Here is a 7057-nt window from a genome sequence, read left to right as displayed (position 1 = left end):
GGTTTGAACCGCCAGCCTTCTGGTTAGCAGTCAAGTGCCTTAGGCAGTATGTACCAGAGTTCCTAGGACCTGGTAGGGGAAGATTAAGAATAATAATAAAAAGGACAAACGTATTAATAATATTAGTTGGTTTGAAATGGACAAATGCAAGCAAACTAGAAAGTGAAAAAGAAAAAAAAAAAATTAAAAGAAAGAAAAACAAAGAAAAAAATAAAAATAAAAATAAAAACATCGGTTGAGGACTGTGTAGGGCACCCAGGTTCTGTCTGTGCACAGAGACTGTGATGGAGTTCCTGTGGGCCCAGAAAGTAGGTGGGAGTGGGGATGGCCACACTTCCATTCACCAAGCAGTTGTAGATTGTAGTAACAAGAAGAATGTTGTACCTTTTCAGTCTTGCAGGCCCCGACTGTCCTTGAGGTTGCTTTCTCTTCACCTTCTCTGTTTGTTCCCCAGACACCGTGCACAGCCTGGGCCGTCCCTGGCTAGAAGGGTGATTTTTACATTAATTTTTAGGTCTTACCACCACTTGGGAATGTACAAGCTGTTTGTGCCATCAGGGGCGCTCAGGTCCCTGCCTGACCGCAGCTCCGTATGTCTCCTGTTTTGGTATTTTCACACAAATTCTTCTGCTAGTTGGGGTTTAGTCTACTTCTGTATCCTTCCTTTCAAGGCTCAGGGGTCCAAGATTATCAGATTATCTTCTGTGTCAATTGGTTTCCCTTTTCTTTGTTGAAGAGGGTCTGTGTAGTCCTTCTGCCTAGTCCGCCATCTTGCGGGAACTCCCTTTGCCCATTTTTGATTGGATTGTTTATCTTTGTTTATTAAGTTGTTGAAGTTTTATATATATTTAGGTTATTAGATTCTTATCAGGTACATGCTTTCAGAAGATATTCTCACAGTCAGTAGCTTGTCTTTTCACATTTGTGTTAAAGTTTTTTGATAATCTCAATTTTTAATTTTCATGTGGTTCCATTTATATATGTCTTGTGGTTCCATTTATATATATTTTGTCTTGTGCTGTTTGTACATTTCATACTATATAAAACAATCAACTGCTAAAAGCTAGGAGCAATAGTTTTACACCTGCATTTTCTTTAAGGATGTTATGGATTTAGTTTTTACATTTAAGTCCTTAATCCATTTTGAATTTGTTTTTGTGTATTTTAAGCATTGGTCCTGCTTTATTTTCTGCATGTGGAAATCTAATTTTCCTAACATAATTTATTGAAGGGATTTGTTTACTTAATTGAATTGACTTAGTGCCCTTGTCAAATGTCCATTGATCATAAAAATATAAGTTTATTTCTGGACTCTGAATTCTCTTCCATTGGTCTTTGTGTCCTTTAGTATACTAGTGCAATCTGTTTTGATTAATGTACCTATATAATATGTTTTAATAATAGGCAGTGTGAGTCCTCCTATTTTGTGCTTCTCTTTTAACATTGCTTTAGATATTCAGGGTCTCTTGCCATTCTATATAAAGTTCAGGATTTGTTTCTCCCATTTTTGTAATAATGCTGTTGGAATTTTGATTTTTCTATATTAAATCAACAGATCACTTTCAGTAGTATTGACATTTTAACGTTATTAAGTCTTCCAGTCACTGGGCATGGAAAATTTTTCCATGTATTTAAGCCTTAACTGATCATTTTTAGCAGTGTTTTATAATTTTCATTGCATAAGGCTTTCACATCCTTTGTAAAATTTATTCCTAGATATTTAAGGTTCTTAGATGCTATTGCAAATGGAGTCATTTTCCAAAATAGAGCAAAAATATAACCTTGATTATATCCCACCTGAGTTTAGAGACCCTCTGAAAAATAAATTTGATGCATTGAACACCAATGATCAAAGACTAGATGAATTGATTGATGGCATCAGGAACATTATACATGAAGAAAGCAAAGATAATTAAAAAGATAAGAAAGGAATAAAAGACCAAAATGAATGTCAGAAGAAACTCAAATTTGCTCTTGAATGGAGAGTAGCTAAAGCAAATAAAATAAATTTTGGAATAAAAGGGATGAACAAAATATTACAAAGGGCAGCTCTAGAAGACAGTCAATCATTATAATGAAATATGCAAATACCAAAGTTAGAAAACCAAAAGGGATGAATACACAGGCATTTCTTAAGCTGAAAGAACTGAAGAAAAAAATCAAGCTTTGAGTTGAAATATGTAAAGATTCTATATCCAAAATAGTGAATGGTACATGAAACATCAAAAGATAATGAAGAGAATACGTAAAGTCTCTGTACAAAAAAAAAAAAAAAAAAATTTGGTCAATCCCTCTATTTCATGAGGTGGGATATGATCAAGAACCAATGGTATTGAAAGAAGAAATCCAAGATGTACTGAAGGAATTGGTGAAAAACAAGGCTCTAGGAATTGATGGAACACCCACTAGGATGTTTCAAAAATGGATGCAACATCTATGTGAAGAAATTTGAAAGAAAATTACATGGTCAACAAACTAGAACATATCAATATTAGTGCCCATCCCAAAGAAAGGTGATCCAACAAAATGTGGAAATTATTAAACAATAACATTAGTATCACATACAAATAAAATTTTGCTGAAGATAATGCAAAAAATGGTTGTAGCAGTTTATTGATAGAGAACTTCCAGAAAGTCAATCTGAATTCAGAAGAGGGTGTGGAACAAGGGACATCATTGCTGTTGTCATTTGGATCTTGGCTGAAAGCAAAAAATACCAAAAAGATGTTTACTTGTGTTTTGTTGACTACACAAAAGCATCTAACTGTGTGAATCATAACAAATTATGTATAAGATTGAAATTATTGGGAATTCCAGAACACTTGATTATGCTCATGAGGAACCTGTACTCAGACCAGGATGCTGTCATTCAAACAGAAAAAGGAGAACCTGCATGATTTTAAATGAGGAAGATGTTCATCATGGTTGCATCATTTCACCATACTTATTCAAATTCTATGTTGAGCAAATAATCCAAGATGCTGGACTAGATGAAGAAGAACACAGTATCAGGATTGGAAGAAGACTCATTAACAACCTGTGATATGCAGAAGACACAACCTTGCTTACTGAAAGTGAAGATAACTTGAAACACTTACTGATGAAGATTAGAGACTACACTCTAGTATGGATTACACTTCAACATAAAGAAACAAAAAATTCTCATAACCAGACCAATATACAGCATAACAAAAAATGGAGAAAAGATTGAAGTTGTCAAAGACTTTGTATTACTTGGCTCCACAATCAACACTAATGGAAGCAACAATCAAGAAAGCCGATGTCATATTGCATTGGGCAAATGTGCTGCAAAAGATCTCTTTAAAGTGTAGGCGTTACTCTGAAGACTAAGGTGCATCTGTCCAAAGCCATGGTATTTTCAATCACTTCATATGCATGTGAATGCTGGACAATGAATAAGGAAGACCAAAGGAGAGTTGATGCCTTTGAATTGTGGTGTTGGTGAAAAATGCTGAAAGTACAATGGACTGCCAGAAGAATGAACAAATCTCTCCTGGAAGAAGTGCAACTGGAATACTCCTTAAAAGTGAGAGTGGTTAGACTTTGTTTCATCTACTTTGGTCTGTTGTCCAAAGGGACTATTCCCTGGGGAAGGATTTGCTTGGCCAAGTGGAGGATCAATAAAAAAAGGGGAAGAACCTCAACAAGATAGATTGATAAAGTGGCTGGGATGATGAGCTCAGATATAGCAAGGATCAAGAGGATGGCACCCTATTGGGCAATGTTTCATTCTGTTGTTCATAGGGTCACTATGTGTTGGTGCTGACTTGATGGCACCTGACAACAGCAACAACATACATAATGAAACTGTCATTATTATTGTGTATAGTATAATTGACATTTTTGTTTTGTTTTGTTTTCAGTACTTTAAATATATCATTGCATTGCCTTCTGGAGTCAACAATCTTGAGGAGAAATTGACAATTTTTTGGGAGATCCTTTATATTTTACTCTTTCTTTCTCTCTGTTTTCTGGATTTTCTCTTTCTCTTTATTTTTGAGAGACTGATTACGATGTGTTTTGTTGTAAATATCCTTGAATTTAAGTATTCTTTTTGTCCCTTTCTCCTTCTTATGGCCTTCTAGAATTCTTATGATGCATGTTAGGTATATTAGTATTGTCCCGTAATTACATTAAACTGTGCTCAGTGTTCCTTAGTCACCATTCTTGTTGTTTTGTTGTTCTTCAGCCTTTATATCTTTTAGTATTTTATCCTCTAATTAACTGATTTATGACTTTTTTTTTTTTTTTAATTGTGCTTTGGGTGAAAGTTCACAGAGCAAATTTACTTTCCATACAGCAGGTCACAAACACTTTGTCTCATGACATTGACTACAATTTCCCACAATGTAACAGCTGCCCTCCCACTTCCTCCCCATAGTTACCTCTTCCCTGTATCCTTCCCTCCATGCACTTCTGCCCCCTGAGCTGTCTCCCTGGCATACACAGCCCTTCAATTCTCCCCTGATTATTTTCTCCAAGTCTCAGTGGTTCCGTCAGGCTCTATCAGACCAGCAAACCTGGTCCTCCCCCACTTTAAAAAAAAAAAAAAAAGATTTTGAGTATTGTTCCACATTGTTCTCCCACTCTATCCAGGACTTCTTACATAGATCCCCCTCTGAGTGGTGAACAGTGGTAGCCGGCCATCATCTAGTTCTTTTGGTTTCGTAGTCATATAGCCTACATGGTGTACCAGTTGCTTGGACTAATTGTTTCTATGTATCTTTGTTTTTTTTTTTTTTTCATTCTTCTTTGCTCTGGATGAGGAGAGACCAATCATTGCATCTAGATGGCTGCTTGCAAGCTTTTAATATCCCTGCTGCTACTCACCAAAGTAGGAGGTGGAACACTGTTTTCTGTAGTATGTTATGCCAACTGAGCTTGATGTCTCCTGTGACTATGGTCCCAAGCCCACAGGTCCAACTACTTGCTTAGTCTGAGTAGCTGGCTGTGGCCAAGAAGTGGCTACAACCTTGCCCCTTCACAACTCTACTATATACCTGATAATTCTTACAAAACATAGCAGTACACTTGTACAAATATTGTCTGTCGACCCTATACATGGTCTTGGGCACACTTCCCTCCCTGCATAAACATATCTAATAGTTCAGCCTGTCCACTCACCTATCCACCCATATATCCATGTGTGCCTTCACTGACAATGCAGTGCTGTATGTGCAAAAGGGTTCTTCTTTGTTGTCTGTACCTCCCATGCACCTCTCTATGTCTTCCTCTTCCTCATTCCACCACGTTGATCACTCACATTTGGTACATTGCCCTTCTCTTCACCCAAGTCAATACTTGTCTCTCCCTGTCTAACAGTGTTCCCTCCTCTCCCCTCCCACCCCTGGTAAACAACAAAGAATATTTCCTTCCATATATAAACTTTTCCTTCACTTTTTACAATAATGAACTAATACAGTATTTCTCCTTCTGCGATTGACTTATTTCACTCAACACAATGTCCTCCAAGTTCATCCATGTTATGGGGTGCTTTACAGATTCCACATTATTCTTTAGGTTGCATAGTATTCCAGTGTGTGTATGTACCATAGTTTGGTTATACATTCTTCTGTTAATGAGCACCATCTTTTGGCTGTGGTAAATAGTGCTGCAATGAACATGGGTGTGCATAGATCTGTTCTCTTCCTGGCTCTCACTTCTTTAGGATATATACCTAGTAAAGGAATGGCTGGGTCAAATGGTATTACTAATTCCAACTTTTTAAGGAATTGCTATACAAATTTCCACAGTGGTTGCATCATTTAACAGTCCTACCAGCAGTGTACGAGAGTCCTAATCTCTCTACAACCTTGTCAACATTTGTTTTTCTGTCCTGTTGAACTTTGCTACTATTGCTGGAGGAAGATAGTATCTTGTTGTTTTGATTTGCATCTCTCTAATGGCTAATGATCACTAACATTTCTTCATATGTTTGTTGGCTGCCTGAATATCCTCTTTGGTGAAGTTTGTATTCATGTATTCTGCCCATTTTTTAATTGGATTATTTGTCTTTTTGTAGTTGAGATGTTGGAGTTTTGTATAAATTCTAGAGATAAGTCCCTTGTCAGATATGTCATTGCCAAATATTTTCTCCCAGTCTGTAAGTTCTCTTTTGACTCTTTTTGTTTTAATTGTGAGTTGAGTGAAAGTTTACAGAGCAAATTCACTTTCCATACAGCAGTTCATACGCATTTGTCTAATGACATTGACTACAATTTACTCCAATGCAACAACTCCCCTCCCAAGTCCCTTGTCAGATATGTCATTGCTAAATATTTTTTCCCAGTCTATGGGTTCTCTTTTGACTCTTTTAGAGAAGTCTTTGGATGCACATAAAAATTTAATTTTTAGAAGGTTCCATTACTCTAGTTTATGTTCTGCTCTTTGTGCATTTTGGGTTATGCTTGATAGTCTATATATGCCATATATTAAAAACAAAATCTCACTGCTGTCAATATGCCATATATTAGGGACCCTAAATTTGCCCCTAGTTTTTCCTTGAGGAACTTTATAATTTTAGGTTTCACATTTAAGTCTTTGATCCTTCTGGAGTTAGTTTTTGTGCATGGTGTGAAGTATAGATCTTATTTCATTTTTATTCCAATGGATATCCAGTTTTTCCAGCACCCTTTATTAAACAGACATTATCTTCCCCATTTAATGTATTTCAGGCCTTTGTCAAAGATCAGCTGACCATAGGTCAATGGATCTATTTATGGGTTCTCAATTCTACTCCATTGGTCTGTGTGTCTCTCATTGTACCAATACTAGGCAATTTTGACAACTGTGGTTTTGAAATTCAGCAGTGTGAAACTTCCTACTGTGTTGTTCTTCTTCAATAGTGCTTTGCTTCTCCAAGGTCTCTTTCTTTTCCATATAAAGTTAGTGATGGGTTTTTCTATATCCTTCAAGAATGTGGATGGAATCTGGATTGGGATTGTATTGAATGTATAGATTGTTTGGGCCTAATTGACATTTTCACAATGTTCAGTCTTCCTTTCCAAGAGCATGGGATGTTCTTCCATTTATGTAG

This window comes from Orycteropus afer, unplaced genomic scaffold, assembly GCF_000298275.1.
Source record: "Orycteropus afer afer isolate SDZICR_OR568_19922 unplaced genomic scaffold, OryAfe1.0 scaffold00004, whole genome shotgun sequence".
Classification (NCBI taxonomy): domain Eukaryota; kingdom Metazoa; phylum Chordata; class Mammalia; order Tubulidentata; family Orycteropodidae; genus Orycteropus; species Orycteropus afer.
Note: the sequence above shows the minus strand (reverse complement) of the source record.